The sequence below is a fragment of the Alosa pseudoharengus genome, unplaced genomic scaffold (genome assembly GCF_046254945.1).
Source record: "Alosa pseudoharengus isolate Yale_2024_CS ecotype anadromous, Long Island Sound unplaced genomic scaffold, YU_APseudo_1.1 YU_APseudo_1.1_scf_20, whole genome shotgun sequence".
NCBI lineage: Eukaryota > Metazoa > Chordata > Actinopteri > Clupeiformes > Clupeidae > Alosa > Alosa pseudoharengus.
Window position 1 is genome coordinate 20,915,336 of NW_027468664.1, and position 12,356 is coordinate 20,927,691.

At 39.8% G+C, this 12,356-nt stretch overlaps 2 long non-coding RNA genes across 2 annotated transcripts; one reads left to right on the forward strand and one right to left on the reverse strand.

The window, feature by feature from the left end:
* Window positions 1-905: 905 nt before the first annotated feature.
* LOC143136668 (uncharacterized) lies at window positions 906-2,118 on the reverse strand. The gene is made up of 3 exons (XR_012989392.1): window positions 1,858-2,118; window positions 1,329-1,383; window positions 906-1,041 (listed from the first exon to the last, which is right to left on the reverse strand). It is a non-coding gene; the product is annotated as an uncharacterized LOC143136668 (long non-coding RNA).
* Window positions 2,119-3,838: 1,720 nt separating this feature from the next.
* Window positions 3,839-5,480, forward strand: LOC143136669 (uncharacterized). The gene is made up of 3 exons (XR_012989393.1): window positions 3,839-4,227; window positions 4,830-4,959; window positions 5,195-5,480. It is a non-coding gene; the product is annotated as an uncharacterized LOC143136669 (long non-coding RNA).
* Window positions 5,481-12,356: the final 6,876 nt, after the last annotated feature.

The following is a 12,356-nucleotide window of genomic DNA, read 5'->3' on the forward strand; positions in this document are numbered from 1 at the left end:
TTTTCACCTTTTCATTGTCCATACACATACATAGTATTCATCATTTTGTGTGAACACTTGAAAAATGACACAGAGTAGGCTACTATTACTACTACTCTGCTAACAATCTAACTTTGCTACCTAAACAAGCCTATCTGATCTTATTTCTTGTGTCTTATTTCTTCAGACTTGTGGATGGAATGAGCCTGCAAGAGCACAGGAACCTCACCACACAGTTGCTATAGTGAGGCAGCCAGGTCTGGTGTTTGATGCATCAGTGCAGACATGTCGTCCCCCCACCTGTGCCAGGGATGCCTTGGTGTAGTTGTACACACTGCAGAGACATGCCAATCGATCAGAAGAGAAAATGCTGTGGACAAAACCCTGCCACCTGTGTGAGCCTTCTGCCTCACTACACACAGCACTGCCTAGATGAAGGTTTTCTCCAGATTCACAGGCAGTACATCACAGACATCACAGCATTAGGCCATGTAAGAGAGCCAGGTGATGACAATAGAGTTCAGATATGCTACCTACAGACATTTCATTTTCTGGCAGCATGGGTCTCTAGGACAGGGTAATAGAAGAGTGATCCCAAGCTGTGTGTGTAGGATAAGGGATAAATTCCCTGACCCTCAGGGACATCTTTGGAATTTATTTCACCTTCCTATAATGTTGTAATGTTGTGTTGTTGTAAATAGTTTTGTATTAGTGTTCTTGTACTGCCGGTTCCTTTTAAAACTGTATTTAATTTATTTTACACCGGTACATCGCTATATTTTGCTTTCATGAAAATAAAAACTTTTAGAATTGATAAGAGACTGTTCATGCTGTACCTCATACATTACATCCACAAACTTATAATTAAAAAAGGAGTTGTGGTAATTTACCATTTTGAAACACCAAATGACAGTAACATGGTCAACAATGTTATTTGCAATATATTTATTTACAGAAATTAACTAATTATGGTATTTACACATGAACCCTTCCTTTTTGTATGGTGCCTTTGAAGCAACGTGGGCCATCATTCTAAATTTGCAGTCTCCTGGAAAGCTGATCCTGTGGAAGACATGCAGTGTCGTTAGACATACACGCCATTTTATATAGTTCAACATATTGTTACTAATCTGTATAGTGCTATTTTGCCTAGACTGAGTTACAGGCAAGGTTACAATGAAGGCATGCACGTGCATCACATAACAAAACCATTGAATTTCGTCCACATCCTCCTCCACAATGCTCATGTCATGTAGGCTTTGTAAAAAATATATATAAATGCTTATATCATGAAAATATACAATAGAGAATGTCATTGGGTATAGACATTATGAGCATTGATGGGTTACCTCTGTTCAAGGTTCTCAATTTCAGGGGCTTCTGCAATTGCGCCAAGATGCTCATCTGAAATGAATAAGCAGAGCGTTTCACAACATATAACAGTACATAAAATGGTAAACACCAAGATATTAAAAATATACTTTCAGTTATCAAACAACAATCACATAGAATCAACAATTGTTTTCATGCAGTGAAAAACGTTCAGACAATTTAGTAGGCTACGTCTACAATTAATAAGACTACAGGACAGGCCTCAGGATGTGAACGTCACCCTTGGAATTGGCTACACTAGCATTATCAGATTAGGATATATTTAGGCTACAAAGCAAAAGCAATGAAAAATAACTACAATTTAGTGCCCTTTGCCTGTGATCCGTCATAGCAGATTTATGTTACAATCCTTTTTCATCGACGCGAGGAAAAGTATCCCAGACGTCATTCTAGCGTTATGGACAACCATGCTATACTAAGCCAAGCAACTATAAAAATTCGAATTTACACCATAGACTGTATGTTTACACGAATAGGCCGAATTACCTGTCGAGGAGAAAGCAGGCAATTTCGGCGTCCCTTTTAAAATCCTTGCTCCTCCTCACGAGCTCTTTCCATCTTAGAAAAGCCACTCCAATATTGACTTTGGTCTGTTGTTTTTCCGGTCGCGTTGGCGTTTTAATTATCTTTTTCGCTTCCTTGGCGACTCCTTTTCATGTCCTCGAGAATAGGTGTAATCCTCCATTTTCAACAGACTTTCAAATCTGCCGGCAGTCGCGAGTAGACTGATCATGCAATGAGTGTTGCCTACAAGCGCGAAAGGCGGAGCTGAATTTCCAGGAATGTCCCTCGTTGGCGAATGTATTTCAAAGATGGAGGCGCAACATGGATTCAGCCATTTGCGCGACTCGCGCGTATGTATTTGGAATAGCAGATTCTACACTTACGAGAATACTTTGATTAGTAAGTGGAAATAATTACACATGAATGAGCACGTATTTTTGAAAGAACAAATGGGTTTTTGCTAAGAATTAACTCAAAAAAGTACACAATGTAGCTTTAACCGTTGTTCGGACGAACAGCGTGAATGGCTGTTGCTGCAAGCAAACATCATCAATGAGCTCACCCAGCTGGCTAGCTAACGTTAAATATACCTTGCGAAACTGAGTTATGCTAACACCATCTTCAGCCTGGCATTTTGACAGTGTCATGTCCATGTGTAACACACCCTATCAGGTCCGTGTAACGCTTTGCAGTGCTATGTTCTATTTGCAGAATTCACATGAAAAAATATATAAATAGGTCTAAAAATCCGTTATCCATTCTTTAGGACGGCACAGTAAATGGGTTATTGTTGCATATTTAGATTTTCAATTGAGCACAGTTACAGTTTTCTGTTCAGAAGTTAAACATTTAAATGATGCGTCAATTGTCTAATTTTCCTTTTTTGAGCTTTTGGTTGCACTGAACCACGAGCACCGGGGGGAGAACACCATCTAGCTGGGCCAGGCTAGATGGTGGAAGAGAGCGCCGCCTGAAGTTGTGCGTTTGACTCATTACAGAGATTAATAACTAAAACTTCGCCGATTTTTGGGAGATGGCACGTTAAACATAACTTTCAGCCTATGTTGAACATATCTACAGTATATTTGAATACCATGGCCATGCCATACCATAGCAAATAATTCCCCAAAGCAGAATGCTTTGCCATCGACGTCAGTCTATATAGGCTACTACGGCTCAAGTCCATTGGATCATGTAGGCTAGGTCTCCAAAGCCTCCCAGAACATGAACATTTACACACGTACTGTCAGGATGCAGCAATGTCTCTCTCTGCATCTGAGGTTCTGATCTCGAGCTGACATTATCAATCGCTTGGCACCTTGATGCAAGCTGAACTGTGTTTGATAGCCCTCCATCTCTACATCCGCTGATAAAATGTGATCATCAACACCGCGCGCCAATATGTATCAGGTCACCCCCCTACGCTTGTGGTTCACCCCAACAAAAACGGTTAAAAAAAGGCAAAAATCCAATATTAACTGAATTTTACTTTTGTTTCCAATCCAGTTTCTGTTTTTTTCTTTATCTTGCGTGACTAATGACACATTTAGAAAATAGCAGCAATTATCTATTTGCTGACCAGTTAAAAAAATTGAAAATTGGATTATTGAACACATTTTTTATTTGGATCAGATGGATGGAGCAAATAGAACAAAGCACTGCAAAGCGTTACACGGACCCTATCAGAATGTTCATGGGTATTATGGGTAGAGCGGAGGAGGTGGAGTTCATTAAATTCGTGCTCAGTAAGCAACAGACGTGTCTATGTGTGGTCCATATTATTAAGATTAAATTCTGCAATATCTCCTTAATTTATAAGTAAAGTTGAGATATAACAGACAGTAAACTCAAAAAACATACAGTATATATATAAATGATTATTCTAAAGTTTCACTTGTAAGTAGCCTTCAGTTTCAGTTGAAAATTGTTATCTAACACTGTTTATCTTTTTTTCTGCTACACTGTAAAATCTAACACTTGTGTAAACTTGCATTAACCTTGTTTCCTTTACTTTCAGCAACAAATGTGTGCATCTTAATGATTTGAGTAAAGTAACAGTTACTTCCATGTTGAAAAAAGCATGTTACTTCATAATAAGACTGAGGTCAACTTGTCTGAGACAAGTAACCTCAACAGTGACAAATTTCTACCATTAGGAGGCGAACTTGCGCGTATTTCTGCAGGGAAGAAGAAGAAGAAGAAGTGGGAGCATGCAAGGAAGACGTTAACGTTACTGTGCTGGAGTGATTTGAATTTTCGCCCTCTCAGTTTGCTCTTCCGAAGAGTCCTTGTTGAAAGCATTCAGAAGATAAAAAATAAACATCAGACCTTTTCCTTTCGGAAGACTTTGTGGTAAGCTGTAAGGATATACATGTTGGTGAACTGTTTTTATTTTGCCCATGTTTTTGGTTCGAAGGAGCTAACATTAGATCGATGGCCCCCCTTCCCCCCACCACACCACAGATGTTTTGCATTAACAGTTGGATAAATTAATGTGTAACTTTAACTACTAGTAAATTACTGTCCAATTCAAAGTTGGCAGCTAATTTAGAATTTTAAAGCAGGAGGTAGTGAATACAGAATCAAAGTTAAGGTTAGCAGGTTAGAAGATGGTAGTGTAAGCAAGCAGTGGAAATGTAAGCATTGCATTTTTTCGGCAGACAAAAGAGGTCAGTTATTTAAGCATTATCGTCTAAGACATGGCGGGTTTATTCGGCAACAACCAATACCTTGTCTTCATATGGATTGTTTATGCACTTTTCAGTCATATGGGGAGCCCTGCACTGAAGCAGATTTTTTCACACATGTGCGTAGTCATTTGAAATTAACATTCCATGCCCATATGAAGGCTGTGATTTTCATACTAGTGTGTATTCAACATTTAAAGGAGAAGTTCGGTATGATATTGATCTAAAGTGTGTTGAAACATGATACCTTGAACTTTTGTCTCATAGCTCATCTCGGCTTGTCCCCTGCACTCCGAAATCTGGCGCTATTAGCCGATGCTACCAACAGGTTTCCGATGGGGGTGCCTCGGGCATCGGCCTAGCCATGCAAATAAATCACTGGTTTGCACCATTTACGGTAAGTGGTAAGTTTCCATGGATGTAATACAATGCTGAAAATTGCTTGTATGTTTCTAAATCTTTTGTATCATTTCATGCTGATGACATCCTCAAGAGATCAACACAAAGCTTGGATTACTTGCAGCAGCATTACCGTTAATTTATTTTATATTTCAGCAAGGTACAGTTTGGACGCTAATAACTAATTAGTCATATATTTAACTGTTGTCTTTGTGTTTCTATTTGTTTTACAGGTTACTGATGGTGAGGATGTGTGGGCACAAGTCTCCTTAGGGCTATTGACGGTCATTGATGATGACACACTGGTTGATCCAACTCTTATCCACCTGGAGCCAGTGTCTACAGCCATCATCATTGAGGGGAGGCTGGTAATGGATGGTCTCAAAAGTTTGCCTGAGGCACTCTGCATCTTGTTTGGGTTATCATATGCCTTACACCTTGATTACCCCAAGTCAATGAAAAATACATTGAATTTCATTCAAAAGGTGATGCTTGGTTTGGGTCAGAACAAGCTACCACCAAAATTCTGCTGAGATGTTTTCTATTTTTTGAGCTTATATGGTTCTAAACTGAAAGGAGAATTCTGGTGTGATATTGACCTAAAGTGTGTCTCAAAGTGTGTCTCATAGCTCATTTCGGCTTGTCCCCTGCACTCCGAAATCTGGCGCTAGCTAACCGATGCTACCAACAGCTTTTTCAATGGGGGTGCCTCAGCATCGGTCTAGCCAAGCAAATAAATCACTGTTTTACACCATTTACGATGCTCAAAGTATCTCCACACTTAATTGGTAAACTTAATTCTGTGGAAATGCATGGATTCCAGTTGCTGCTACTGGAAGCAACTGGAATACATGCATTTCCACGGAATTATTTTTGGAATCTGATCCCTTATCATACCTGTTCATTCGTACTCGTCGCTCGACTTATCGTGACTAAATTCAAGATGGCTGCGAACGGTAAACTTCCTTAAGGTACTGTCTGTATAAATCGTCTTGTAAATAAACTACCAGTGCTTTTTCCAAGTTCTCAATGTCTCGTTTTAAATGTCAGGGCCCTCGGAAGTCTACCAATGAAGTGTGGAGATATTTTGAGCCTCGTAAATGCTGTGAAACAGTGATTTATTTGCATGGCTAGGCCGATGCCGAGGCAACCCCATTGAAAAAGCTGTTGGTAGCATCGGCTAACTAGTGCCAGAATTCGGAGTGCAGGGGACAAGCCGAGATGAGCTATGAGACATACGTTCATATTCTGCATCATGTTTCAACACACTTTAGGTCAATATCATACCGGAATTCCCCTTTAAGTCTGTGGTGGTAAGTCATTTAGAATTTGGCCCTATAAATTGGTGGCCCGATTAAGTTTTAAGAGATGTTTAAAGGGATATTCCACCATTTTAGGAATTACACTCATTTTTTCCATTTCCCCTTGAGTTAAACGATTGATTTTTACCTTTTTCTCCAGTTCATCCAGCCGTTCTCCGAGTCTGGAGATACTAGTTTTAGCTCCATCCTAGCATAGATCATTGAATCTGACTAGACCATTAGCCTATCACGTTTAAAAGTGACTAAGATTTCCAGGAATTTTCCTATTTAAAACTTGTCTCCTTTCAAGTTAGAAAGTGTAATAAGACTGAATGAGAGTATAGTTCCATGTCAAATCAGCCTAGAAAATCTCTACATTTGATTTTCCATTGGTCTTATTACACTTTCTTACTTGAAAGGAGACAAGTTTTAAATAGGAAAATTACCGGGAATCTTAGTCACTTTTAAACGTGATGCTAGCAGGCGAGATGCTAATGGACTAATTCGATTCAATGATCTATGCTAGGCTGGAGCTAAAAGTGGTATCGCCAGTCTCAGAGAACGGCTGGATGAACTGGAGAAAGGTAAAAATCAATTGTTTAACTCAAGGAGAGGTGGAAAATGAGTGTAATTCTCCAAATGGTGGAATATCCCTTTAAGAAGACAGTATTTTTCATGTATTGTGTTAATTTACGTTAGACTACTGTGTTGATTTTTATATGGTACAGGCTACTGAGATACTTAAAGATTTTTATAAAATGTTCAAGGAGAAAAAAGGAAGATGTAGGTTGTTGCTACAGCTAAATTGTGCCATTTAAGACATTTTAAGATGTTTTTTTTTTTTATTAAAACAACACAATTTTGTTGTTTTTACAAGAATAATAAATAATTCAAAGCCGTATTTGTACCTGATGCAGTTGTAAATGTCATTATTTTAGAATAGAGCCAATTTTTATTCAAACTTGTGTATATGAGTAATATTTACTTGCTAAATTGAAGGCAATCGGTTTCCATGGTTTCACCAAGTAAGATTAACTTGCTGTTCAAGTAACTGTTACTACATATTCCAGATATGAGGAATTGGTTGATTAGTTACCTCAACTTCAGAACATGAGTTTTATGAATGAAAACTAAAGTACACTTCACTTCACAATACCTAGGTAGGTTAAAGAGGAATTTGCTGTAGTGTTAATACACTACACTAAGGAATTGCTTGTAAGCTCAGTTTTAGAATCCCAGTCCACTTTAGTCTGATTTTTCAAGGCAATCGGTTTCCATGGTTTTTTTAAGTAAGGTTTACTTATTGGATTTTACAGTGGGTGCTGCTTCACTCTGCTACTGGTGGTGGATCAGGCTGACTGCAACCGTTGGTCTAATGTTAGGATGCAGCACACGAGAATTTCTAAACGGAAAAAAGTGAATAAATGTACTTGCTTTTCAAACTGATAACAAGTTGTCAATGGTTATTTATGCAAGTTTGTGTAGCCTAAACCATACCTAGGCCTAGCCAATTTTATCCTGGCTGTAGATAAAGCAGGATTTGAATTTCCCAAACTTACTGTATATAATATTACAGCACTGGTATTACTTAGTTACAGTATGAGCTATAAGTACTGTGATTAAAAATACGGTAGACAATTCAATACTGTAGCCTATACATTACAGCACTGGTAGTACTACTGTAGTTTGCATTTACAGTATCAGGCATAGGTACTGTGATTTCATATACATTAGGTGTACTAGAGTGAAATACAGCACTGCTGGTTATTTGCTGCCAGCAAGTTGCTGTAAATTTTACGTTAAACTTTTTACAGTGCGTCTTCAGCTGTGCTTCATATTTGCCTCTCGCCTCGCCTAATCACTTTTATCCCTCATACCAATTTGCAAATTATGGTGAATAATTACTCATTGTGAGATGTATTTCGTAATATATTTATTCTAATTATGTTTCCCATCGTAATAGTGCAATTTGTAATGTTTTGCATGAATGTGCGCTGGTGCGTGTTTGTGGATGAGAGAAGCATGCGTTGTACACCCGCCCATATGATGTATGTTGATAATGCGCTCTTAAAATAACATAGGCTATAAACAACTCGCCTCCCTGGTGTGGTTTTGACAATCAGAAAAGTAATTTACCTATAGGGTATAAGCTAATGATGTCAAATACGATTGTGGGTCTGTTATATATATTTTTAAATAATTACTAATTCGCTGTCTGACATTATTTATATTTGTGAAATTATGAGTCAAATAGCAGAAAATGGTTATGGATTGGTTGGAATATAGGCTACTAAAAATTAACAGTTATATAGATCAACGTGAACGTGAGTCAGTTACTGTAAGAACCGTAGCGTGGTTTCAGCGTGATAGCAAGAGAATGTCTAATCCGTAAACGGGCTCTGGTGATAGCGATCAAGTGTGTAGGCCTACGATTTATATAGGCCTACATATTCTATGCGACTTTAATTGTGTTGTACAGTTTTGCAAAATTAATAACTAGTCGCTAAGATAGAAATTATTAGGACGATCTTGCTGTGAAGACGATCACACTTTAGGCTATTCAGGAATTATTTGCGAGATCATTGCAGCCTGATTATTAGCCTATATTTAAAGCCAAACATCTCTGGTGTGGTTTTGACGATCAGAAAAGTAATTTTCCTTAGCTATACTGAAATAGGCTAATGATGTCAAGTGCGCTTCTGTGGGGTTAGGGTGGGTGCAGTGGAGTCGGAGTTTATCCCTAAAACTTCTCTCTATCACGCGCACACCGCACTAAAATTATGTATATAGGCTAGTCAAAATCCTAAACATGTCCAGGAGGGGAGAAATCGTCGGACATCCATTATTTTTGTTATTCAGCACTCCTGGTCAAAAATAGGTTCCCGCGCGCCTGCTGTTCAGTCGAAACAGGAACGGAATCCACCACCTCTTCCATTCCGAGTAAAATTCTGATAGGATCGGCAGTTTTATATCGGCAGGATCCATCCACGTAAACCCACCTAATGACTCAATACGTTGTTCTAAATCGGAAGATAAGTTAAAGACATCCTGAGGTGCGTTCAAATTCGCAAACATTTGCGAACTCATTTGCGTCAACTTACCTGTTAGACCCATGATGGAAGCCAATGGTAAAACGATCCACAACCTTGAAGGAAGGCAAAATATAGATTAAGTTAGGCCTGTTGTTTTTAGGTGTGCATGGATTAAAAAGTAGCCTAGGTCATTAGGTCGTTGTCCGTCGATTACGCACGCACCAGTTTGGCTCCATTCTAGATATCTGCTCCAGTTGAGTGTTGGAGTATAGCCTACCTATAGGCAGAGCCATAGAGAGAAAGAGTTGCGACACTCTTTGATGTCACCGCCAGTGCAGTCACGTGGTTCGTGTAAACCGCTATAGTTCCAAAACATACGCTGGCTGTCATGTTCTTCTATGGGACAGACAGCAGCGATTGCGTTATTTAACGGTAAATATATTATAAACATACACCCTACTACTTTTTCAGCTGTTATTGCATGATTACATATTTGTTAATGTCAGTTTTGCATTTTGAGAGGCAGGGTGACAACGAAAAAGCTGTATATTACTTAGATACGTTTTACATTTTTGGAGGGAAAAGCTTATGTTCATGTTCGCATGGACAGAAGTAGAGGCTAGAACGGCTCTAACTTAAGTTTTCTTTTCCATATCATTCATGTGATGACAGATGTCTCATGATTTTCATTTTATCGCAACTGGGCTGTATTATTGATTACCGTGATTTTGCTTATAAATTCCGATTCAGCCATTAGCTTACCTTCGTGGTAGCGTTAGGTCTGCCGTGGTCCATTCAGCATTCGCCTAGCAGCTAGTGATAAGTGGTCACCCCCAGACCACAACGTGAAACATGATCATGTTAAGACTAAGAATATAATTGTAAGATTAAGCCATTCACATATTATCAAAAGCATTATGCTTATATGTTTGGGTCTATAGGTAAGTGCAGAGCTATTAAGATTTTTCTCTACGGCTCTGGGTTAATGCACAGAGTAAGAGTAAGGTTAGCTGCAGAGTGATAGAGTGACAGGTGACACTCCCATTGGACTCCGTTGTACCTTTTTGCTTTTTTGAGAAAGAACAGTCCATTCAGCATTTACACCCACTTCTTCTGATGAGGCAGGAGTTGACCACACAACCATGATAATTTTAATACTAAGCCATGCACAAAGAATATATTAAAGAATAACAACTCATTAAGCTTGGATGAATGAATCAAATATTGTTTAATAAAAAATACTGAGTGAGACAACAAGATGTGTGTGTGTGTGTGTGTGTGTAAATGTGTGTATCTAACTGGAAAAACAAGAACAAAGTGAAGGAACAGGGAGGAATATTATAAGTGATTAATACATTAAAAAAAATCCTCCACATACATCAGGCTTCAGAGTGCATCAGGGCTGAAAGGAAGGACAACATTCATAATAAAGGTACCTGGCATAAGATAAAAATGAACAGTGTGGAACCAAAAAAAATGGGAACAAGCATGAACAAGGAACAAGCATGAATAATATCAACAAACATACGTACAGTGGCCACAACAACGATACTGGTGGTCCAGCAAGATCTGTTGAGACAGGGGCACAAATATATTCTAACAAGCCAGTTCACTCTAGCCTGGCGGGCCATCCTATATCATTGACATGTATAGTCTGGCATCGAATCATTCACCTCGCTTAATCCAAGGGGCGGGCAGAGAATTGTCTTTCAAACTGCCTAGGCATGCAATAGGCCAGCGCTACGACCATATCTGTATCCGGTCGGCAAAACGGCAAATACATCCTTCTTCGAAAGGAATGACTTAAGTGCATTGTGTTGATCTACTTTCAAAGAAAAGCACAAGTCCAACTCCTCCAAAGTTGACGCCAACGCCGATTCAAACAACCGCTCTTCGTTTGCCATAGCCACCTTCCTTGTTGTTCACCGTCGCAGGATGTCGTTATCCTGTTAAGCCCGCCTTAAGACTCTCTAACGAAATAGAGCGCTGTGATTGGCCGTCATCCACGGTGTTAAGCCAATAGAAATTCCTATGGTTCGATACTAGACGTACAAGCTGAGCAAATTAATTTGCCGCCGCTAGGGTGCGTCTAGATTTCTAGGCTAAGTTCACTCAGGACTGCCTAGAAAATACTTTCTCTTGCATACATCAGACTCACACCTGTGGAGTTCCACTATGCACTATGGCCAGTCACTGTAGGGCAGTTCCTCTCGACAACGCATATTAACATCCTCTTCATCTGTGTCCTGGACACTAAAAAGCAGATGAAGCGAAATAGGGCGACAATAGATTCAACAATGGACACAGCAGGTAACACTATATATAGGGCAAACCATTCACAACATATTATAACGTCGCAAATATACTATACTTTACCACACTTATAATAGCCCTGAGCAAATTCAAAAGTGGTTGAGGAGAGAGAGGGAGGGAGGATCCTTGGATGTATTCGGCCTCTCCATTCCCGGCACACCGTCAGCAGTCGCCACCAGCAGCCACTACCTGCAGACACCACCAGCCACCATTACCAGCAACCGGCACCAGCAGCAGCAGCCGCCAGCAGCAGCCACCACCAGCAGTAGCCGCCACCAGCAGCAGCCACCAGCAGCAGCCGCCACCACCATCAGCCGCCACCAGCATCCGCCACCAGCAGTAGCAGCTACCAGCAGCAGCCGCCACCTGCAGCAACAGCCACCATTACCTGCAGCCGCCACCATTACCAGCAGCAGCTGCCATCACCATCCTTCGCCAACACCAGCCAGCTCAAGCAGACATCGCTCCAGCAGCAGCCGCCTGCAGCAGCAGTGTTTGGGAAACAAATTAGTCACACTACTGTCTGAGTAATAAACATTTTAAAGCTCATTATGGCTTATGATCATTTTTTGTGTAAAATAATTTGTATTCCTACATGCAATCCAACAGCCCTTTCAAGGGTGTAATTAAACAAACCTTATTTCTACTAGCATCAGATACACAGTACTCAGCTGACTAGCTAACACCGCCAGGTTCAGCAGATACAACCTAAAAAAAAAACGTCCTTAATCAACCTTAATGATCCTAGT